The 25180-nt window shown below is 40.0% G+C and overlaps 1 long non-coding RNA gene across 1 annotated transcript; it reads left to right on the top strand.

The window, feature by feature from the left end:
* Window positions 1-22238: 22238 nt before the first annotated feature.
* LOC124172617 lies at window positions 22239-22729 on the top strand. The gene is made up of 2 exons (XR_006868216.1): window positions 22239-22558; window positions 22636-22729. It is a non-coding gene; the product is annotated as an uncharacterized LOC124172617 (long non-coding RNA).
* Window positions 22730-25180: the final 2451 nt, after the last annotated feature.

The following is a 25180-nucleotide window of genomic DNA, read 5'->3' as shown; positions in this document are numbered from 1 at the left end:
TACCTGTGACGTCACGTGGAGTGGCATCGCATGGGCGCCAATCTGGTCCTTTTCAAATGAGGATAAAAATGAACCATTGCCAATCATCTAAACCGGCATTTCTAAAAAGAAATCATTTGTATATTGTGAATACACTAATGGTGGGTAATGAATCGCAATTATTTCCTTTTGTTTTCTTTGATGAAGGAAACTACCCTATTTACAACTTTCATTCAGTTGAGAGCCAATTGTGGTGTTACAATCACTGTTAAAGGCTATGCATTGTGATTGGCTGAAATAAAATACTAGCAATGGAAAAAGAGATGGGATTTCCATCCCTTGAGCTGTTGAGATAATTATCTGTAAGAAGTGATAAATAATGGAAAGAGCAGTTAAATACTACTGGAGTTGAACTGCAAGCAAGGAGTCATAAAACACTTATGAGTACATACATGCTTTTGGCTAGCTGAAGTGGTCTCAGCCAGTAGAGGAGGTTTTATTATTATTTTATAGAGGTTATTTTTATTGTTTGACCTATATTTAGTGACACTCAGCATTCTCTTTTAGTGTCATGTGAAAGAGGAGAACAGAGACCATCTTATGGAAGAGAGTTATCCCATGCTGCACGTACGAAACCTTGCCAGAAGTTCGACTGATGTCATGGATCCATTGGCAACGGATGACGTGGTGAGTGTACTTTTGCATTGTTTAGCTCAGTTATGCGATGACACAAATCCATTCTCAGGTGGAACATCCCGAGCACCACTCAGCAGAAAGGCAAGACATTTTTCCTCCCTTGACCTAACAGGAGCAGAAATGCTGTGTTTTTCATGAACGAATCATTTAAAATGAATGAATCGTTGCGACAAATAATTAGGTGTATTTTACTATACTGGTAGCTTAACTTACTGTTATTTTTAGGTTTGAAACTATTTCATTGATTTTCATCAATTTTTATTAGAAAATCACAAGGAATGTTTATAATTAAGTGGGCATGGGCCATGAGAGGCGGAGATACCAGGAATTGACCCACTGGATGTATCAAATCATCCACTTTCAGGGCCACCAGATCACACCAGGGTAGTATAAGTCTTTGGCTCAATGTGGGCAGACTCAGGCTGTGCTTCCTCTAAACAGCTCTCCTCACCCATATCCTTCTCCTCATGCTCTTCTTCTTACTCTGGTGACGAAGTCATCTGTGGGTTGAAATACGCCATTCGCTGCATTATAAGGTGTCCCTCAACAGAAGTCATACGATCAGTCTCAACATCTCCTTCAACTGAGCGGCAAGCATTGAAAGTTTTACCCTAGTCCCGACATGTACCATTAATCACATAATACTTCTGGGGAAACTGAGGATCAATGTCACCCCTGAATCCCTCAGATGCCAATGTGCACTGCATCTCAGCTGCTTGTATTTTCTCCATTCCATTACAGCCATGAAAAGGGGCCAAGCGATTGAAATGGACTACTCTTGGCTTCCCTCTTGGAGATTTCTTGATCGTGTTCACCACATCATTGATCCTGGTAACTACCTCATGCGGTCCTTCCCACTGTTTCTGGAGCTTTGCAGAGTACCCACAAATCCTTTTTGGGTTGTAGGGCCACACCAAATCTTCATCCTGGTAGCCACCCTGGTCAGTCTTGATATCATACCTCTCCTTCATTTTGCCACTCGCTTCCTCAAGATTGGAATGCACTCTTTGATGGGTTTCATCCATACTCTTCCTGAGCTTTGTGATGTAGTCTTCTATCTCAACATCCTCCCCAGGCCTGCACCCAAATTGGAGATCACAAGGCAAACGCAGATCTTTCCCAAAAATGATGCAAGCGGGTGTCTCTTTGGTTGTCTCATTGAGAGAACTTTGGTAGGCCATAAGGAAGAAATGGAGATGCAGGTCCCAATCATGTTGATTGTCTGGAACCATTTTCGTCAGGTATCTACCTAGGGTTCGGTTCATACGCTCAACCATGCAATCAGACTGTGGCTGAAGTGGTGTTGTCTTGGTTTTCCTAATGCCCATCAACTCACACACTCGGGTGAATACTTCTAACTCAAAATTTCTTCCCTGATCAGAGTGAAGCTCTAATGGGACACCAAAGCGACTGAAGAATTGTTTCACAAACACATCAGATCAGCTTAAGGTTGGAAGGCGATATTTGGTGGAACTTGTTCACAGGAAACATAATGAAATACACTTTTGCATGTTCCACAATAGTTTTTTATCCCGACCCAGGTTTTGGCAGTACACACTGTCATTACCTTGATAATGACAGTGTGTACTGCCGAAACCTGGGTCGCGATTAAAAACTATTGTGGAACATACAAAAGTGTATTTCATTGAACACATCAGACACTGTAGTAGCCTCTTGATTTGGAGAGGCATATGCTTCAACCCACTTACTGAAAGGGACCATGGCTACAAGGATGTATTTGTTCCCATCCTTTGTCAGAGGAAAAGGTCCAGCTATATCAATAGCCACATGCTCAAAAGGTGCCCTTACATTGTTGGTCCTCATTGGTGCTCTACTCTTTTTCAGTGGACCATTTGCCGCTGAACACACTACACTTCCTACACTGTTCTCTGACGTCCTTCTTCAAATTTGGCCAGTAGAATCTCTCCCGGACTTTATTTAGTGTCTTGTGTAGACCAAGATGTCCTCCAGAAGCACCATCGTGCAGACTCCTCAAAACCTCAGATATGGGAACAATAACCTGATGCCTCTTTATGCCTCCAGTTGAATTTTCAATCACCCTTTTCAGCACACCAGCATCTTCCACAATCGAGTTCCCCTGAGCCCAGTATGTCTTAACACATGGTGAGAGAGGAGCCACTTCCTGCCAAGCTGGTCTTCCTTCATGAGAAAATTTCCATCTCCAGAGATATTTGTGGTTAGGATCTTCCTCCTGGTGTTCCCGAAGTTTGTCACTTTCCCAAAGATCAGCAACCACAGTAGTTCTTCTCAAGGTGCCTTCCTTGTTGTCATGATGTTAGCAAAAGGATGCTACTTTTTTTATTGTTTTTGGGGTCTTCTTGTCACGGGTAGACAGCTGCCCCTCCCTATCAACCCTATTTAGTTTACCTGCACCTTATCAGCTGATTTCGCACTGCACTTATTCCTTATGTGCCCAACCTCACCACAAGCCTAGCATCGAATTTTCCTCTTCTTATTTTTTAAAATTTCCAACAACATCTTCAATATCTCTTGAATACTACAAGCTCCAATGGCGTCAGCTTCCATAGCTCGTACTTGGAAATGTCCTGTCACTGATTGCCCAGACGATTGAGAAACTCCAATGGATTTGGTCACCTTTCCTTGATTAGTGGAAATTCCAGCCCCTCACTCAAGCCGCCTTAGTCGATCCCCAATGGCTTTCAAATCATCTTTGATTTTATTCAATTCTTCATTCTTAACATCTCCAAGTCCTGCAATTTTTTTGTCCATAGAGTCTTGCAATACATTCATATCCCCTTGGAGAGCTGAAATACTTTCATGAACTATCTCCTGCCAATTTTTCAAGGAAGTGAGCAATTGGCTTATGTCTGCTGTCTCGAACAGAAAACTTAAAGGGTCCTATCCTTCCTCCAATAAGGCTTCTCTAAGTCGGTCTTGTAACGCAGACTTCTTGCCCGAAGTATCCAAATCGCGTTCCTTCAACGTTTTAGGTCGGCCACTTTTAATTGACTGAGTGTAATTTTTCCAGCCATTTCAATTTAATCAAAAAAATATCCCGCTTCTGACACCAATTGTTACAGGTTTTCAACTAAATAAGCTGGTTACACTAGGGAATAATGCCTAACTTTAATTAAAACACTTTAAAACAGCACGATATAATATCACAACCATTTACTTCCATCACAGGAATCAATCCTTGTCCATAAACAACTCGTTACCGAGCGATCCCACAGCGCACCCAGGCGCCACTACACTATATTCATTGCTAAAGTTATCTATGTCAGTTGTTTATAAAAAAAATTTAAGTGCTTGCTTACTTAAATTACTCGTTTATTCAAGTAATTTTTTGATAAATGTAATTTTGTGTACATAACTTTGGTGCTTACAAAGATGGAAGTATGGTTTTTATTTATTTCATGGTAAAAGTGGAACATTCCTATAGGTATGATATTTCTAATAGATTCTTTTGTTTGGAAGTACTATTTTCTATGTACATATTGAGTAATTTGTCCCATATAAGAGTCCTCATTATTGTAGGAGTGGATATTAACCTCTTCCGTACGTAGGGCGTGATTTCATGGCCTGAATTTTCTGATGCTAAAGAAGGAAGGCCGGCTTTTCACGGCTTGAATATTTTGAAGCATAAGACCAAAGGCAGTGTTTTTACGGTTTCGCGGTCAAGCATGCCAAGTGGGTCCCAACTGCCGTTAGGGTCCCTCGGCGCGAGAGGTCCGACACTTTCCTATTGTCTGTGTGGGGATTACCTCTTCCCATTCCGGCTCTCAGTGTCCCACTCAAGGAAGGTACTCATGGTCACTTATTTGATTATAAGTTAAAATATGTAACTAAAAACGTTTATGTTGCATTTATTGAAAATCAATGCAAGGAATTACATTCTGTATGTTCTGCTGATTAGTTCCAAATTTTAAATGGAATTCTAGTGTTCATATTATTCATATTTTCATAATTTACTAGCAAGTTTAAGGGACGATATTGTAATGATTTACATCTAAAAATATATGTTACTCTGTTAGCTACATTCTAAGTGTTCATTTGTGGTGAAATTTGATAGAATATCTGATTTAACTTCTATGAAAAAAAGCCCTCGTAATGTAATAAAATATAATTCTCTGAGTTCTTTGTCGTGAGCCAAAATTACAGCGGCTATTCTTAATAACCTCTTGCCAACCTTTGAATACAAAGGTATTATAAACGAATTTCGCTATAAGTACTGATTAATGCATATCCTAAAAATTCGAAAATTTAATGTACCAATAGGGAATGTTTTACGTAGATATTCGTTCCGTGTCTTCTCCTACTGAAATATGTACGTGGAAGATGATAACCTCATGCTTCTCGGAAAAGCTCATTTGGCTATGATGTAGTGCCGTTTTTGCTGAAAACCCTAAAAATAACCGTAGAACTTTGTTTAAAATTTCTACAGGCATTGCAAAATGAAAGGAATACATTGATGAACTGACATTTAATGCAACAGTAACAATTTAAAAAAATCAAAATTGCACTGGCAACAATTAACTAACCGCAAAAGTACGCCGGAATGGGCTGCCTTCGGGGAAAAGAGTCGAGGATAATATTTGCCCAGTTTCCAAAGAAGGGGTCCGGGAACCCGCTAGGAAAGGTCATTAAGGGGAGGAAGCGACTACCTGCACAGTCCCAAGCCAAGAAAAAACTCTGTACGGGGCGAAAAAGAATTTCTCACACCCTTCGTTGAGCCAAAAGCAACTTCCCTTGAAGGAGCTCGGCACGAAAAGGTTAAACTCTGCATTACTTTTTAAATAGGTAGGAGTTGTTGCTTTACTGTTCTTGTTCAAAGGTTTGTTTACACCATACTTTTACCTGTAAGGTGGGATGAATGCAACCCCTAAATAGCATATATCAACTTTAACTAGCCTAGGAAATTTTTCTAGGCTTGCTAAAATCCTGACATTCAACGTAAAATATATGTATTATTGACCAAAAAAGAAAATTATATTTACGTTCCTCTCTCAGTGAAGTGGTAATTTTTAAATCATTTCTTAAAATCTTGTAAAGAGATCGCACTTGCCCTGTGCATGGAGCAAGTGCACTCCATGGCTGATGTGTCATATATTTCCACATGAAGTGGCACATGGGGTAAGTGTGATTTGCCCAGAAATTCAGCATTACATTGCTTTTTAAGGTACCAAATTATGTTTAACCATTCTTGAGAAATTGGCTTTTATCTAAGGTAATGGAAGTAGATTTTTTGCATCTTCTTGTTAATTAGGTATTACAATAAGGAATTTAGTCAAATTTGTTTTGATAACGATGGTGACAGTCTTCCAATTTCATAAATTAATTTACAAGCATATTACAAATAGCTAATTTGTATAGAAGCTGAATAAATAGTAGGAAAAATAGCATAGAATTTGCATATGAAAATATATCTGAATGTAAACTAGGTTGAAAGAAACAAAAAATTCATCCTATAATGTAGCTTGCATTATCAGTATAAAGAAACAAAATGAAGAAAAACTCATGGCCTTCCAACAATTGAGCCTTCAGTATTGATTAATTTTTAACTCAGGTTTTAACCCGAGAGAGATAGGGAAAATGTGAACTTATCCTCCACAGCCAACCAAAGGATCAGGCAATATTTTTACAGCGTCTTCCCTTGGTATTTCGCTTCAATTCTTAATCTGTGGATAGGTGATACTTATTTCAGTCCTACAAAATGTTCTCAGAAAGCAAACCACGAGATCACCTGATTCATTGTTCTCCAGAATTCTCCCTATATAGTGAGCAACTACCTTCTTACCACTGAATATAGCCAGAAACCAATCTCCACTACTATCCTGTATTTTATGGAGGGCACCAACTATCCCAAACGTTTTTTTTCTCTGAACATTAGGGATGTGGAACGAGAATTCGAGGGAAAATACTGTTGGCTCGTGTTCCATTACAATGTGTGGAATATGTTGTACGACCACCACGTGCTTCGAGAATGGAAATACCATCTTCCGTGAGGGTTGTCACATTCACCCCACCTCACCTTACTAGTTATTGTCCAATAAATTAACCCATGAAAGTACACTGGAATAAATGTACACATAAATGTAATTTACTTGTGAAAATTGTGACCCTAATCTCTATTTTAAGTAAAAGCTTGTAATTTTAAAAGAAGGGAGTTAAGATACTTATCATGACCTTGATATTCCAGGGGTTTTATGAATTTGCTGTGAATGCCATGATTTGAAGGCATTCTCATGACCCCAATGATACTGTAATAAAGCCATAATAGTATGAACTGAGTTTCACCATGAATCTTCTTGCCCAATTTGGTTTCTAGTGGCCATGTAGTTTTTGTGTGATTTATTTACAGACACAATTCAATTTTTATTGAATGACATAGATACCATTTCTAAAATACTGTGTCATAAATATTAGCAGAAGTCCTTAGTTGTTGATTTTGAAGTAGGTGAGTTGTTATATCAGCGTTACTCTGTTTGCAGAGTGTTGCAGGAGAGGGGGCAGTTAATGACAATTTTAAGTCTTCTCCTGATACAAAGGACTACGTTCAAGATGCGGTTGTAGGCACTGCACAGGTAGCATACTCAGTCCAGCCTGCTGAAATATTCATTCCTGTGCCAGACATCCAACTGCCCACAGCCAATATGTTGGTAAGTTTTATTCTCATATACAGTAAAACCTGTGTTGTGAGATTCATTATTTTAGCTTTTTTATATTAATGCATCGTGTGTATGATGAAAATAGGTTTGCCTAGCATATGTATATGCATTTCTATGGGAGTCTTCTTTAACATTTGGATCATAAGTTGTATGTTATAAGGTAAATTGCTTATCAGTTTACTCATAATTCAATCTTAGTTGCGCAACACGGCTAATGAAATGAATTAAATGTTGCACGTCCCATGTAGTACGTCTATAGTGAATTCTCTCAATTCTACTTACAAGCCAGTAGTCTTGGCTGTTACACAGCTATTTGTTTAAGCAATATCCCTTCATAAAGTCAGTAAGGGACCTTGCCTTAATATAAACATGGAAGAGCAAAGGAGAATACAGTTACTGAAATACATCTATCTATATTATATACAACCCGATGTGTGACAGATAGCTCACTGACCACTCACTCATTCACGTATACAAATTCCCGACCACTTCCGGACGTGCTGGGAAGACGAAATTTTTACAGGTGGTGGAGAAAAAATATCCATCGGGGGGAAAAGTCCGAAAACTCGAAAAAGTCGATCGGTTTTCGAAATATATCGATCCGAATTAACATTGGAGCCTTATGGGACTAAAACTTTTTCCCTTCATCGCCTACTTTTATGCGTCCTTGGAACATGAAATTTCGATGACGGAAACTGACGAAATTTTTACAGGTGGTGGAGAAAAAATATCCATCGGGGGGAAAAGTCCGAAAACTCGAAAAAGTCGATCGGTTTTCGAGATATATCGATCCGAATTAACATTGGAGCCTTATGGGACTAAAACTTTTTCCCTTCATCGCCTACTTGTATGCGTCCTTGGAACATGAAATTTCGATGACGGAAACTAGATTTTTTGGCCGATTTTTTGATGCGAAACATTTTGCCATATTTTGATTAAAAGTATTTTTTTATATTTTTTTTATATTTCCAATGCTTTTCTTATGGGCCTATCTTTGGATTTTTTTTAAACCAACTTCCAATAGCTGTAGGAATAAGTCCTTAGCGTATGAGATACAAGATTGTTTGGTTGATTTTTTGGTGTGGTTTTCTTTGCAATGTTTTAATTTTAAGTATTTTTTTTAACCGTTTCAAATTTTCAATGCTTTTCTTATGGGCACACTTTGGGAATATTTTTGACCAATTTGCAATAATCGTAGGACCAATTCAATTTAATGCAAGATACTAGATTTTTTATTCAATTTTTTGGCCCTCTTCATGTATCCATAAGACGAAAGAATTTCGAGTAATTAACGACTATGTATTTTCATTGAATTTGCGACTCCTACAACGTTTGGTAACTTACAACACATCCGCCGTGAAGTTTGCATTCCCTCAACACACGATTTTAAATTTTTCGGATTTTTTTCTGCCACTTCCCGAGGACGTACGGCCGCCAAATTAACGTGAGTGACGTCTTTCTGTTGCCCCTACGTGCCGCTTTCCGGAGAACGCAGAATATTTAATTTAAGCGTATGACACCGTCGAAAAACCACGCTTGCACTACAGGTAGAGAGCCGAAATTTTTATCGAAGGTAATTGATGCCGCGTTTTACGGGAAAAGCAAATAAAATCCCCCGATAACCCCCTGTGACCCCTCAAAAAAAATAAAAATTACCTAATAAGTGGCATATTTCGTGTACCATTCGTCGGAGTTGTATCGTTTTTATTTATTTTGACTGGGAATTGTGTCGGCTACATTTACCCGTCATGTTCAATTATCCTGCCCCATTTACTCACCCGCAATAAAACTTCGAATTTTTAAATGTACATTCCTTAACAAAATAGTAGAGTAATAAAGGGGCTCATGGACATGGACACCTAAAGGCGAATTTTTTAAACCACTTCCCCATAAGGTACGGCTACGAAATTCACAGGAGTTACGCCTTATTAAAGCGCCTATGCACCGCTATGTGGATAACACAGAATTGGTAATCTAAATATGAGTAATACGGGAAAATTCATTGTTCCCCTACAGCTAGATCGCTGGAATTTTTATTGTAGGTAGACAAAGACCTTTTATGCAGGAAAACCCCTCGAAATTTCACGTGGCTTCCTAGAAGACCAGGAAAAAAATAATTTTTTTTGTGTAAATAGCATGTTCTTTAGTATTTTCGCATATTTAAGCAGTAATTCCCTTCTCCTGTGACTCATCGCTAAGGAATTAATGGCAATGATTGTGACCGTAGTAAGTAAACTCATAAAAACCCCTGGAAACCCCCCGGACCACCTTCAAAACATCGTCATAAGCTAAAATGCCACAATCACGGCTAGCATGCGTCTACATTCTGCTACATTACCCCCGGCAGCCTTTGTAAACGATGGGGGATAGATGGTAGTACGCATTGCTCTGTGAGAAGTGAAAACCCAGGCAGCGAAGCTGCCCCGCCCCAAGAACGACGGAGCCATTCCGAGGAGTCAGAGGCGCGGAAAACCTCCGAGAACCCTCGGGCGGCAAATCCGCTCCAACAAGTGGAACAGCCGAATGGGTGTCTTACTAGGGGGGAGGGCGCCAATAACCCTTGGGCGGCGAAGCCGCCCACAGGCGGAGAACGGCGAAGCCGCCCACAGGCGAGGAACGGCAAAGCCGTTCCGAGGAGTCGACGTCCTGGGGGGGACACTGGTAAACCTTGGGCGGCGAAGCCGCCCCATCACGAGGAAGCTTACGGGGGGAGGGCGACGATAACCGTTGGGCGGCGAAGCCGCCCACAGGCGAGGAACGGCAGGGCCGTTCCGAGGAGTCGATGGCTCGTTGGGAAACACAGTAAACCTTCGGCGGCGAAGCCGCCCAATCACGAGGAGGGCGAAGCCGTTCCGAGGAGTCGACTTCCCGGGGGAACACATGCAAACTTTGGGCGGCGAAGCCGCCCCATCACGAGTAGGCTTACGGGGGGAGGGCGCCGATAACCCTGGGCGGCGACGCCGCCCGTAGACGAGGAACGGCGAGGCCGTTCCGAGGAGTCGACGGCTCGGGGGGACACAGTAAACCTTGGGCGGCGAAGCCGCCCTATCACGAGGAAGGTCGATGCCGTTCTCAGGAGTCAACGCGTCGGGGGGACACGGATAACCCTTGGGCGGCCAGCCGCCCTTCCGCGATGAACGTCGAAGCCGTTCCCACGTACTGGCGGGTCTCCGTCAGAGGGCTACCTCAATATCTGGGCGGCGAAACCGACCCCGGACGAGGAACGGCGAAGCCGTTCCGAGGAGTCGCGGGTGGGACGGCGATGCCGTCCGGTGGGGGCAGCCGGCGAAGCCGGATGCGGGGGGGTTTTAGGGGGAGTCGATGGCTCGTGGGGAAACACAGTAAACCTTGGGCGGCGAAGCCGCCCCATCACGAGGAGGCTTACGGGGGGAGGGCGCCGATAACCCTTGGGCGGCGAAGCCGCCCATAGACGAGGAACGGCGAGGCCGTTCCGAGGAGTCGACGGCTCGGGGGGACGCAGTAAACCTTGGGCGGCGAAGCCGCCCCATCACGAGGAAGGTCGAAGCCGTTCTCAGGAGTCGACGCGTCGGGGGGACACGGGTAACCCTTGGGCGGCCAGCCGCCCTTCCACGATGAACGGTGAAGCCGTTCCCAGGTACTGGCGGGTCTTCGTCAGAGGGCTACCTTAACATCTGGGCGGCGATGCCGACCCCGGACGAGGAACGACGAAGCCGTTCCGAGGATCCGCCGGGACGGCGAAGCCGTCCGGTTTGGGCAGCCCGCGAAGCCGGATGCGGGGGGGTTTTAGGGGGCGTAGTCCCCTAACGAGCGCGCGCACCGCGGCGAGTACATATATGTATACATCTCATACAAGTAATTATCTCCAAGTTTATTACAGCTAGGATTTTCAACCACTTTGCAATATCAGCTTAACCTTTAAGGGACAGCTCAAAATCCCAGATTTATCACAGCATGGCAGGGCATTTAAATGGCCTTGCTTTAACATATAAGCAGCTCTCCAGTCAACTCTTGAGCGATAAAACTCATTATATGCCGATTTTAAACGAACTGTGTCTCGTTGGTCCTGAAATCACCAGAGGGTCATGAAGGAAAACATTCGGTGGTCCTGTTTGGAACTGCAATGATGATAAGGTTAATGTAATGAGGATAAGGCATGGCTGTGAAATAGCCCCACTAAAGCCATCCTATGGTGCACAGAATTTATGTTATACTGCCTGAAATGTATCTCTCACTTACCAATGCACTATTTAGGACAATATCTGTAATTTTCAGTGGGGGTGACTGTTAAAGTTACAAATATCAAATGGTAAGAATTTTTTTAGGCAGAGTCTGATTTCCTTTTAAGAGGAAAAGTATTTCGTGAGGCTCTCAACCGGTTGTGGCTTCATTGAAGTCCTTTCTCCCTCATGTTGCCATCCTTGATAAATGGTTGGGGGCCTAAAATGTGGTAACGTTAGCATTGGTGCAGTAGCCGTAGGAATCTGCATTGTGATCTGCACAGTTGCCTGGATAACCATGGTGAATTTGCAGTATAAGGGAATTTTTTCTCATTGCAATTCATGTGTATTCCTTTGTAATTGTAACTGAAACACGAAAAGGAAACTTTTTTCAGTGAGCATGCCCTGATTTTCTCATTTGAAGGAGAAAAAATTAACATAAGTGTACCTAAGTGTTAACTGTGCATTAAGCTTCACTGTAGAAGACAATTTCATGTTAGATTTGGTGAAATTCCGTTCATCAAGAACTCAAAGTCTATATAACAGGTAATTGGAAGTTCATTCTGTGACAAATATCAGGAGGGAATGCAACTCTCTTCTCTCATTTCCATGCTGCAGAAATTTCTGTGAACCATTTATAATACATCTTATATGACAACATCTGTCAAGGTTGTACGCATTGGAATGGGGTCCCTTTTGTGTTGTCACTTCGCCAATTATGATGTATATACTCTTATCATTGCGGGTATCCAAGCCTAATTCTAATTCTCGGAGTAAGGATATCAGTATAAGAGGGAAAGCTGGCAACTGCTCTGGTAAACACATGTGCCATTCATATCCATCAAGTGAGTATGGGGAATGTCCTCACCAATGAGCCCCAAAGGAATAGTACTGAAAGTATAGAAAAATAGCACCAATAGCACTGAAAATACTCTTATCTGTGCTCTCATCCATACCTCGTTCTCAATCTTAGAGAGGAGGACCGTAATAAGATTAGAATAGGGGAATCTGGCAATCACTCCCGTTAAAACATATGCCAATCATTTGCATCAAGTGAGTTACTGTGAGAGAATATTTGTTCACCAACGAGCCCTATAGGAAAAATTAAGCAACTCCCCTAAGAAATAATGTACTATAAAACTCTATTTAGTGATTATGAATAGTTATAAACTCACTTTAATTCAAATATTTGCATTCATTGCCTAATATCGTTATTTTATGGCTTGAAGAAGCATATAAAATGTAAATGTTGTGAATTACATGGCAAATGGTGTATCAAAACTTAGGGTTTGTTAGGTCCCCTAGTAATAGACCAACGAACAATTGGCAGATATGAGTGAAAGGTTAAGATTTATTTATACTCTGTGTTTTTCAACAACAAAATCATCCATCCATATCTGATAATAACAATTAAAATAAGACTGTGACTGTAGTACTGTGAAAGTCAGGTAATGGAGAAAAATTAGGACTCATTTTTTTCTAGATTATTTGTAAAGACATGATAAATAATACATAAAATGGATATTAGGGCTTGATGGAAATTTCGAAATGAGGAGGGAAGGGGAATTTTTATGGGTAAGGACAGAGAACTGCATAGATTACAACCAGAGATAAGTAAAGGTTTAAGATTGCAGGCTGCGAAATATTTCGTGACTTTTAATCACTTTTAGGGCTTGATAAAACAACAGTATTAGGGATACCCTGCTCTCCTTTTTCGGTCTTAAATATTCAAATTTACCTTGAATGCCGGAGGGTGTCATTTTGACACCTAGTATATTTTATGATTTCTTCATTCGGTTTAGGTGTTTCATGGGATGCAGTTTGATTATTACTTGCCAAATTAGTATTTTAAAATAATATATTACCTTCACGATTGTTTATGTTTTACATAATTTCAATAAATAACAGCTGTTATCATTTTTTTGAAAACTTATTGGCTCGTATGGCAAGTATATTCCTCTTTATTTGCCGTGAAACATAAGTGTAGTGACGGGTCCAACAATGCACTTCACTTCTTCTGATCCTCTGTGACCGGCTGCCTGGCGTTGAATTTGACAAACTGGCTTGCTAGCATGTCACGACCAGTCAAGATGTGCTTCTTGACTTGCATCAGCAGTTTGGTCTTGATAATGGCACTGTATAGACGTGTTACATCAGAGAAAATTATTGTAATACTAAATGATATTCTTGTCTTAGATGCCATGAATTGCATGTATGGACATCTAGCTTTGTTTGGAAATAGCAGTTCGTCAATGGTTGTGTGTGGTCCAGGCTATGGTAAGGGCATTTTAGTACTTCAGTTACGAAGGAAAAACATCTTAGCATGTACACATGGCTATCGGACAGAAGATATTTATGCGTAGTCTTGAGGTTGTGTGCCGACGTGGAAGGGGTGCTCGCCAGGCTTCAAAGCGACGACACTTTCTCGTTCAAGATCCTACCTGAGAAGGAGATGGCCATTCTGTGGAACCATAGCCTGGGCCACACATAACCTTTGACGAACAGCTGTTTCCAAACAAAGCTAGATGTCCATTCACGCAATTCATGGCATCACAGCCTGATAAATATGGGCAAAGATACTGGCTTGTAGCGGATAAAGATAGTAATTATTTGATTAACGGATTTCATTACCTTGGCGAGGACGACTCTCGTCAAGCTGGGAATCGCTTTACAGATCATGCTGTATTGAAACTTATGCGGCCCTACTTGATCAAAGGCAGAAGTATCACTAATGGTCAATTTCTCATCACTTGCCTTGGTTTTGCTTGAAAGAAAGGGTACAAACCTTTTGGGTGCCATAAAGAAGAGAAAAAAAGATATCTCTGCTGGAATAAAAGCCTTCGTATTTAAATAATAATAATATTTTCGTATACCTTCTTATTCTACATATACTCAAAGAATACTTCTTGAAACAGCTCATCACCATTGCCCAAGTTCATGGGAAACTAACTCGACATGGTGAGGATGTAATCATGCTCTCCAATTACTCAGTTGTGTACAACGAGGTACCCTTTCTTATGGCCACAAAAGTAAAGAACCTTTTGCCTCTGAACATCATATATATTCCTTTGAGACATGAGTTCAAGTATAAAATGAAACTTCTTCGTGTAATTTAAATTACTTCAGCCTTAAAGAGTTCTTCGAAGTGTATTCATATCACAGGGCTAGTAGATTGTTTCCTTATGTTGCTGCACTCAAGTAAAAATTTCTCCCTTGCAACTTGACTGAAACTGGGCTGAAACTACCTTGAAACTCACTGCCTTGCTTCTATGCTGAAACTGCATTGAAATTGAAACAAACCAGTGGAGTTTGGGAGAGGGATGGCAGTGCAGTAGCAGTGCAATTAAGAACTCCAGCTACTCCAATGAAACTCCCTTGGCTGACTAAACTGAAACTCCCTTGGCCACTAACTAGACTGAAACTCCCTTGGCTACCAGCTAGACTGAAACTCCCTTGGCCAGCTAGACTGAAACTCCATTGGATAGTTAGGCTGAAACTCCCTTGTATGCCAGGCTGAAACTCCCTTGTTTGGCTGAATACATTTCCCCTACCCAATCCATTAAAAATCCCTTGTCAAATCATATGAAACACAGTCAATTAACAACTTGCGCAACCCAGCCAACAGTGGATGATCACATAACAGATTTCTCCCACAATTTTGCATGCATGATGAGAGATAAAGGGTGGATAGGTGATTGCGATCAACAATAGTTATTATAACTGCAATGACCACAACATTTTTCAAGACACAATTTATTAGAACATGAAAATACATCAATAAATTAATGACTGTTAAAAGCACATACAAAAATATTCCAAATGAAAGAAGTCATGGAAGTTAGATGCTCCTGAAAAAGAGAAGAAACATGACTGATGAGAGTCACAAACGACTTAACTCAAAATCAAATTAGCAAAATTGCACATGAAAAACTCTCCTTTACTTGGCTTATTAGTTATATGGTGCATTATTGTGAACCATTCAAATTATAGAAAGCAAAACTTAAATTATCACTGAGGAAGCATGCGCTTTGCATCATAGTTAAATGAAAAACGAAGCGATGACTCGTTACATAGGCTATGTGTGAACTCCAAACGAAAACCACGTAAGATTCCAAAACATTCAGCAGTAACTAATAAGTATAAGCAGTAAATATACATTGCACTATAGCGAAGCATACCTGCATTCCTTATTTCTTCGAAAGCCCGCTCGAGCTCACTGAGTCCGGTCCTCCGCAAGATGACTAACGGACGGCGCACAGTGGTCCCAAATCGAAAAAAGCTGGCCAAAATTAATTACGCCGTTGTTATTATCTATATATTTGACCTAAAGATCTATTCTTATTGTTTTTGACCCGCTTATTCTGAATTTATAACTATTTTTTATGTATTTGTAATAATTTTATTGTTATTTCACATTTTGTTTAAACAATTAATTTTTTTAACACTGGAATTTGAGATTATACTGGTGATAGTAAATTAAAATTATACATATCTTAAAACTGAATTATTTATTTAAAACATACATAAATACATATAAAATGACTGCATTGTTTATTTTTGGACAAATTTTGAACAACTGATTTTGAATGAACCAAGAAAACATTTTCTACTTTCTCATATGTTTGATCGTATTTGATACAAAAAATAAGTTAATATTATTTGGAAATTTATATTATAAGTATATTATTAATATTATTGTACTGCATTATTTGTTTAAAAATTATCATATCTAATTCTAATTAAGTAGACAATTTTATCGTTCCTTGTAACGTGCCTATGGATTTGGAAGCAATTTTAAACGGGGTTCCTTATTTCACAAGTTTCAACGGAGGCATTATTACATTCATTGAAATATTATAAACAATATTTTATAACTCCTATAACTCAAGTTACACGCCAAATTTATTGATACGCTTGCAATAAGCTCTTTACGCAGTGAGGCATCAATTTAACGAGCACATGATTTGGTACGAAAAATTAAATGAGATTTTCCATTAATTTGGGCTTTTTTAATTATCAAAAAAATAAGTTAACATTATCTCCTTATCTTTCTCAGTCATTGTTACGAAAAAAATTAAATAAATTCATGATCACTATCCGACAAATCCTCATCAAAGTCGTCATCCACTCAATTCTTCCAGGATTAATAAACTCTTTACCTCGACTGGCAATTGAAGTAATTTCCTTCTTTGAGCCTTAGAAATACTTGATAACATTGCATCTGAAGTTAGGAGTAATCTTTTAAACAGGTCTTCATTCGTTGCTATCCTGAAAAATTTCCTTGCATGGTGCTTCCTGAATCTTCTTATGTCCTTATTCCTCCTCGCCTCCATTGCCTCCCCGGACAGGTGGACAATAGGAAGGGCAGCTTCTTTAGATGTCCGTCGGAGGAGCAAGTACTGATGTTTCGTGAAATTACCAGAAACGATCATGGAAAGGGCTTCTTCGTGGGAGATTTTACTTTGCCTCACACCCTTGGCTCTCCATTTTGATAACACTCGCCGCGCTCTTGAGGGAGTGGTTGTTGTCACCTCATTTATTATTTTCGCCACGAACTCATCGCCTTTGCTTCGATAACTCATGGATGCTCTACTGGCGATGTGCTAGCTCTAAGATCCTCCGTTTTCCTTCTCTAGGCCCTTTCACTGGACTTCTCAAATTTTGTTTTTTTGGTCGACCAATTTCAATAAACCTGATGAACCTTCAAAAGTAGCAATTTTGACTAACATATTGAATTAAGTAGAATGAATATCACTCTAAATTCATTACAAATTCCACATTAAATACTTACTGGATGTAATGGGCTGACGTTTAAATAAAGGCGGAGGAAATTTCAACTTCTCATTTAGGCAGTCAGCGAACTTTCTTCTAAAAAGCCTGTCATTTCTTTTTCTTTCCTTCCACCGGCGAAGATAATTTGAGAGAAAAAACACTTCTCCGCAATTTTTTTAGGATAAATTTTGAATTAACGTCCTTATCTAACTCTAACTTGTTGCTGCAGCAATCCAATAAGTATTGGTTTTTAAACGATACGGACCCTTTTCCACTTTCAAGAAATTTTTCATGCATCTCAAGACGCGTGAAAATTTTCAGAGTTATCGAACTAAAACACTATGGGCACTCTTCTTCAACCCCATAAGTCTTCTTTAAAAAGTTCGAGGATACACGACTTTTTCATGAGTCGATCTTCACGCTTGAGGAAACTAACTTTCACGTCTTTCGTTTGGCAAAATCTGACTAACATTGAGTTTTGGCGGGAAAATTTCGGGCAAGCAATGTCTAGAAGTAATTTGGGGGTTCCGCAGTGTGAGGTTCGCGATGCTATTATCTCCATTTTCTAGGAAATATCACATTTGAAGGGTGAAAAGGCTTACTCCGTTCATCCCCGGTGGCCAAAGTGCAATTCATAACAAGTGTACCGAGAGCGGTGGTTGTGTTTTACCAATGGGCGCAATAAATAGCCTAGGCCTTTTCGGCAGTCGTTTGCCCTGCATGCGGTTGAGGAGGCCGCTAAGGAGGCGACAGAGAGACAATGTGCCGCGTGAGGGCAAAAACTAATCCGTCTAACGGAAGGAAAGGGTGGAGTAGCATTTGAGGGATTCTTTTCTGTTTTGAATGCATTCAAGTTTTTGAGGATTACTGTAAGCACGGCTGCGAACTTTCGTTCCATAAATATATCCTTCCGCTCGAGTCCTTAAGCAATTTTTACGAGAGCATGGGCACGCGTAAATAAAAGGTAAGGTCAAGTGGAAACTATTAATGATAAAACGTTCTACGTTTGACAAGAGATGTTTATTCATAGGGTAAATATTTTTTGTAGAAATAAAATATCTAGCAATGTTGAATAACACCAATAAATACTGGATTTCCTCGAGCCCTACCACGCACCAGCCAGGCCGCCGCCCGCGTCAGCGCATTGCATCATTATAGTTAAATCAATCCTGAGGTCGGAGTAGCAACTAGTAGCAAAAATTTTCTTCACTTCTGCGTTGCATATACTTTTCCCTTTGTATTGGTGCAAGAGACACCGTGCATTCACGTGCCTTTCTAAACGATATTGTACATTTTATTTGAAAATTCGGGTAAAAAACACTAAAAGTTACAAAATATATATAAAATAGTAAATATAGTAAAATCCGAATAAAATTTATGTCCCACTATGTAATAATGTTTACATTTGTAATTAAAAATGTTTTTGGCCAAATATATCGCCGAAAGGTTGTCCTGCATGACGCTGAACTTCCTCAAAATCGACCGATTTCACGCAACTGTGATTTTTACGGTGAATGCTCCATGTTTGACGGATCACTGCAGCCGCTCTGATGAACAAAAATACTAACTTAGTAGTGTACTTTGTAGACCATATCCTGTAGAATCCGAATATAAGGTCCAAAAATTCCATGAAAAATTTCGAAAAAACGACTTTTGGCCAGCTTTTTTCGATTTGGGACCACTGTGCGGCGCGGCATCCGCGGCATTGATGACCGGTCGGTGTATTATCCTCCTCGTCCGGGGTATCCATGAGGCAGGAAAAGTGGACGGCAGTCGCCAACGCGTTGAAAGAAGAATTCGTTATTGGCTGCATGACCCCCGAAAAAGGAGCTTGAAATCCTTAAACGTGCCTGGATTAAAACACGAATTCAATGTCAACGTTCTCATGGCTAAACATGGAAGGAACAAACATGCCATCAGAGAAGTTAAAACGCTTACCTCCAATTATGGCTGCAGTCACCACCACCGACCTCGTTCTCCCCTTCACCTTAATTTCGGTTAAATCTTGCCGTTAACTAACGTCGAAGTACCGGGAAAATATTTATACCATCAATCTTTTCATGCTAAAACCCACGCTCACCACTCGTCTTTCGCTCCTTGCAACTTGAGAGAAATAACGGCAACCGACAGCTTGACGCGCGGGAAAAGATATACGTGTTGCCAAAAGCTAAAGTAAAAAAATACATTGCCGCTGAAAACAGGGGTCGCGTATATGTCCGGTAGAAGGGTTCCGTATGTTGGCAAAACTTACGATGGGTAGCACACGCGCAGCAAGGGAGAAGCAGTCAAATTCATGAGGGAGAGGGGATACCCAAATGCTGCAGCAGCTCTGTGGCAGGGCAGTTAAGACATTCGGCAAGAGAGATTCAGTGGAGTTATTAAGTTGGCCTGGCCTTTGAGCCTACTGTCCAGCTCAGTGCCAGTAGAGCTCATGTGCAGCAAGGGAGAAGCAGTTCAAATCCATGAGGGAGAGGGGATACCCAATGCTGCCGCAGCTCTGTGGCAAGGCAGTAAAAAAAATGCGGCAAGAGAGACGCAGTGGTTGTCATAAATTCGGCCTGGCCTGAGCCTTTTGTCCAGTTCAGTATCAGTGGGGCACATATGCAGCAAGGGAGAAGCAGTTCAAATTCAATGGACTTGCAAGGGAGAATGGCATCAGAGTTTCAGTTGAGTGCTCCTTTTCTTGTTGAGGACAAGGCAGTGCAGTGCAGTGACAAGGTTGTTTCAAGGCAGTTTGAGCGCATTCAGTGGAGTTTCAGCCCAGAATCAGCTCTGTTTCAAGGGAGAAATTTTTACTTGAGCATGCATGCATGCATTGTATTTGACTTATATTTTACTAAGTAAAATAATAGGACCTACAAATCATATCTAATAATGGTATAGATTTAAATCAAGTGTAATATTAATATAATTGATAGTAGTACTGACACTTGGTGGAAATCCTTTATTGTGGGAGTTGAAGAAATAAAATCTTGGCTTTTTCTTTTAAGTGATTTATTGTGATGATGAACTTGTAAGCATGCTCTCACAACAACTGTTACAACATAGTTGCGTATTAGTTTGATTCAACGTAGTGAATCTATTGCCAAGTATCCCAAGAAAATACATAGCACTTTTAGTGGAAATCACCCTAATCAAGTCAGATACACTGCATCCAGTGATAAGTGAAGTTTGTTAACACCTGAATTTGTGCACAAATCAACACTTTTTTCTTCATTGGCAGGCATTACAAACAGTTAGATAGCCTAGCTATGGGGTCACCTTTGTCCCCTGTCCTAGCCAAAATTTCTATGGATGATTTTGATATACTTATGTTCTCTATTATAATACCCTACTTCAAAAAGCATAAAATAATATCGATATGTAGTCAATGTGTACTGTGATTGACAAGGTATGTCATGACAGCTAATGCGATTTCTGAGAGTGCTCAATTCACAAGATAAATACATGTATGAATAAATAAATACAATTTTTGGTACAGAAGTCGAGGAGGAAGGCATACAATGGAATGTAATGGGTGTAGACCGCAGACTCAATTGGAATACGTTTCCACTGCTGTTTATGATTTTTTTTATCGTTCTGAAAGGATTGAAAATCATATGTATTTACATTTGCTGTCATCCATAGAGAATTCATATTTTATCATAAATATTATTGATTTACTTCTTGTTCACATGGAAAATATAAGCTAATATGCGAGTTTATATGGTTTAAGAATAAATTGTACGTAATCACCTGCTAAGTTAGTTTTATTTCCCTGACCATTCATATTTTTGCCTACTTTCAGCCTACTTCTATGGAGAATGGAGAGCTGATTCAGAATCAAACAATGGCCATGGAGTCTATGACGGAGGCAGTAGGTGAGTGCTCTTAAGTGCTTGAAAATAACTTTTCGCAGAAAAGACTTGTAACGAATTCTGACCAGGCAAATGTTCGAATGCTGGATCTCAGAATTCAATCAAATTTTGTGATCTCAGAATTCAATCAAATTTTGTGATCCCAAAATTCAATCAAATTTTGTGATCCCAGAATTTGATCAAATTTTCTGATGAAATTTTTCGTACTTTCATTTTACTTTTTATTTTACAGAAGCAGTCACAGTCACCAATATTTCCATAAATTTAAAGAAATTTTTATTTTTATGAGTGGGTCGACACCGTGACCGCTCTGGGTGACAACTGGGCACTTTAAGCACGGGACTAATGCTAACCCTTTGCAGAGTGTCTCTTATTTATTAATATGTTTGACCCTCAAATGTTTAACTGGATTTGTAGTATAAAATATTGGTTGTACATGTTACCCCATATGGGGGCTGATTCGAGGACAACTCATAATGGACTGCAAAAACAAAATTTGGTTAAATTCTTAGATCAGCTTTTTGGACACTCCACTTGTGAAGGATGTAGCATGTGAATTTTTCATCCTGCTATACTTTCTTTAGTTTATGTTCACAGTTCTGCTGGATAATTTAATCAGGTCGGCAAATTTCTAGTAAAATTTTCTTCGTGTTTCAGTGAAATATATTAATATTTCACTGAAATATTGCTATATAGAAAAATTCATAGCCTTCTATTTCTTGATAGTCATGGTACCGATGGACAAAGTTAACATGGAACTTGTTAAAATGAGGACAAAAGGTTTGGTTCGGTTTTGAAATAATAGAAAAAATTTAATTTGATACATAACGCTTCCAATTCACTCTGTTGTGCTCATGGAAACTGTGCTTTATTAGGTCAATTACATATTCATGGAAGAAGTGAAATGTGGAAAATCACTGATTTGGCTAAAAATAGGCAAAACTCAATTTCAATGTCTTGTGTGCAGAAGTTCTGGTTCTGGAGATAAAGGACAGTAAGCGACCAGCCCATGCTTACTTATTCTTGTTAGCTAAGATTTCAAGGCTCTAGTTTCATCAAAAATTTTCATGGTTGTACAATGATGCTCAGGGCATCACCCACATTGAGGGTGGATATGAGAGGTTTGAATAATTTGTATGTAGTTTTTACAAATAACTGCATGGTATATTTTTTATAAGGATGCTCTACAGCCATTTTGTGTGAAATGGTGCACTGGGGTGTTTTTTGGAGTAGATATTTGAGGTTATTATGTAATGCATTACTTAATCTCTCTGAGTTGCAGTGCCACTCAATTTGTGAAGAAATGTTTGGAAAACAGTATAAAAAATCATTTGCAACATTGGTGATGTGTATGGCATTGAACAAGAAGATCGTTTGAAGTTGCAATTTTGATATCTGACTAATGGTAGTTATAAATTAGGTCAACGAATCATATATTACATGACTAACATTACTTATTTTAATTGTGAATTTCTTTTCTAGATCTCCCAGCTTCTGAAAGAGCCTCTGCTTTGTTTGCTCTCCTTGAACCAAAAATTACAGCATCAAATTCAAAGAAAGAAAGGAAAGTGATGGATAGAGACATTGAAAAATGTGGTACCCTGCTTGCTGACAAAATAACTTCATGCTCAATTCCTGGTGATGGACAGCTTCATTCGAAATCTAAGCAAGTGTCTAAAATCAGAGGAAATAGAGCAACAATGACTGTTGCTGGGGAAACAAGTAGTTGTGAGAATCCAGACAGCATAAAGTTTTTCAGGGTCACTGACAGTGGAAAGAGTTGCCATGAGGCAGTCATGCGAGAAAACAAGGAGATGAGTACTAGCATGATAAACAATCCTGGGAAGTGTGCTAAATCAAATGACAATTCCTATCGTTGCTTCGACTGTGGAGATGCATTCAATGCCAAGAATGATCTCATCAAGCACCTCAAAATTCATTTTGGTTCTGGCAATTTCAATATTGATGCTAATTTGACAATTGGAAAATATTTGGCCCTCAAAATTCTTGTTTCAGGAGAGGAAACAAATACTTCTCATCAGCCCACCTCCTCCAAGAGTTTAAATAAGCTGATATGTAACAGAAAAGGGATGAGACAAAACGTAAATGGGCTTTTTAAGGCAAACTTTGGAGGAACAAGGGAGGAGAAAAATGTGAGGGAAGTGAGAAAAAGCTTCACTGTAGATGGGAGATCATGCACAGATAGTTCACACTCAGCAAAGAAACCTTATTCCTCCAATGAATGTGAACAGTCATTCGCTAATAAGAGTTGTCATGTCCATCACATTTGGAATCATGCGAAGGCGAAACCTCATTCCTGCGGTGAATGTGAAAAGTCTTTCTCTCAAAATAGTAACCTTGTCAGTCACATTCGGACTCATACGAAGGAGAAACCTTATTCCTGCGGTGAATGTGAAAAGTCTTTCTATCGAAAGAGTGACGTTGTCCGTCACATTCGGACTCATACGAAGGAGAAGCCTTATGCCTGCGGTGAATGTGAAAAGTCATTCTCCCAAAAGACTGCCCTTGTCCGTCACATTCGGACTCATACGAAGGAGACACCTTATTCCTGCGGTGAATGTGAAAAGTCTTTCTCCCAAAAGAGTGACCTTGTCCGTCACATTCGGACTCATACGAAGGAGACACCTTATTCCTGCGGTGAATGTGAAAAGTCTTTCTCCCAAAAGAGTGTCCTTGTCCGTCACATTCGGACTCATACGAAGGAGAGACCTTATTCCTGCGGTGAATGTGAAAAGTCTTTCTCTGATAGGAGCAACCTTGTCTGTCACATGAGGATTCATACGAAGGAGAAACCTTATACCTGCGGTGAATGTGAAAAGTCTTTCTCTCAAAAGAGTAACCTTCTCCGTCACATTCGGACTCATACAAAGGAGAAACCATATTAATGCAATGAATGTGAAAAGTCTTTCCCTGTAAGGAGCAACCTTGTCTGTCACATAAGGATTCATACAAAGAAGAAACCTTATTCCTGCGGTGAATGTGAAAAGTCTTTCCCTTTTAGGAGCAACCTTGTCCGTCATTTGCAAACTCATGTGGAAGAGAAATGTTATTCATGCAATGAATGTGAAAAGTCTTATGCTACTTAGCGATATCTTGTCTTACACTTGCGTGTACATAGGAAAGAAGCCTTTTTGTTTCATTGATTGTGAAGAGACTTTCTCTCAATTCATTCATGTTTTCTATCATTTAAAACAGTGTTAGGTCTTAGTAGTCTAATTAATTAGTGTTCATTAGTCATAAAGATAAATAATTCTCATTACTACGATAACCGCATGCTTGAAATCGAAAAATTTTCTCTAATTGTTCATGTAATACAACAATATTCAATTAGGTCTGTGGCCTAATTTCTTAATGTTCGAGTAAATTTACTCTACTATATTATCAAGGATCAATAAATTATTAAATTATCTTTAACTGCTATTTTTTATTGGTAGTAAAGTGTTTAAATTTATGTGGCATTTTTTAGTGTGCCAGTCCCCTAAATTTCTGGTGTCCCCCCAGAAATTTCTCCGAACTTCCTCTGAACTTATCCGCAGAACTTCTCCCGCTAAGGACTTTTCGCGCAAAGGCCCTTCGACTCAAAGGCTCGGAGACTCAAAGTATCGGAAATTCTTGTCTCTTAAAAATCCGGCCTCCGGAAAATCAGCCCCGAATCAAGCCATACGTGGAGAGCAAGACTCATATAGGACTACTGCGGAGGAATACCTACCCCTCTGCAATTAAAGGGAAACTGGTGCTGAGGCACCAATATGGAGTTTGGAGTGAGAAGTATTACCATAGTCCCATCACTGCTCTCTCTCCCTCCAACACCTCACCCCACTATCTCTCTCCCCTCCATGTTTTCCAATGAATTTCCCTCTGATTCGAGTGATGTCTCCAACCCAGAAGATTGAGGAGAAAATTCCGGCCTGCACGCTGTTCCCCCCTTCTACCCCGGCTGGGATGACGGATGCTTGGCGGAGCTGCTAGCCAACAGGGGCATATACGCAGCTGACTGAACATTGTC

Source organism: Ischnura elegans (assembly GCF_921293095.1).
Source record: "Ischnura elegans chromosome 13 unlocalized genomic scaffold, ioIscEleg1.1 SUPER_13_unloc_1, whole genome shotgun sequence".
NCBI lineage: Eukaryota > Metazoa > Arthropoda > Insecta > Odonata > Coenagrionidae > Ischnura > Ischnura elegans.
Note: the sequence above shows the minus strand (reverse complement) of the source record. Positions and strands in the feature narration are given on the sequence as shown.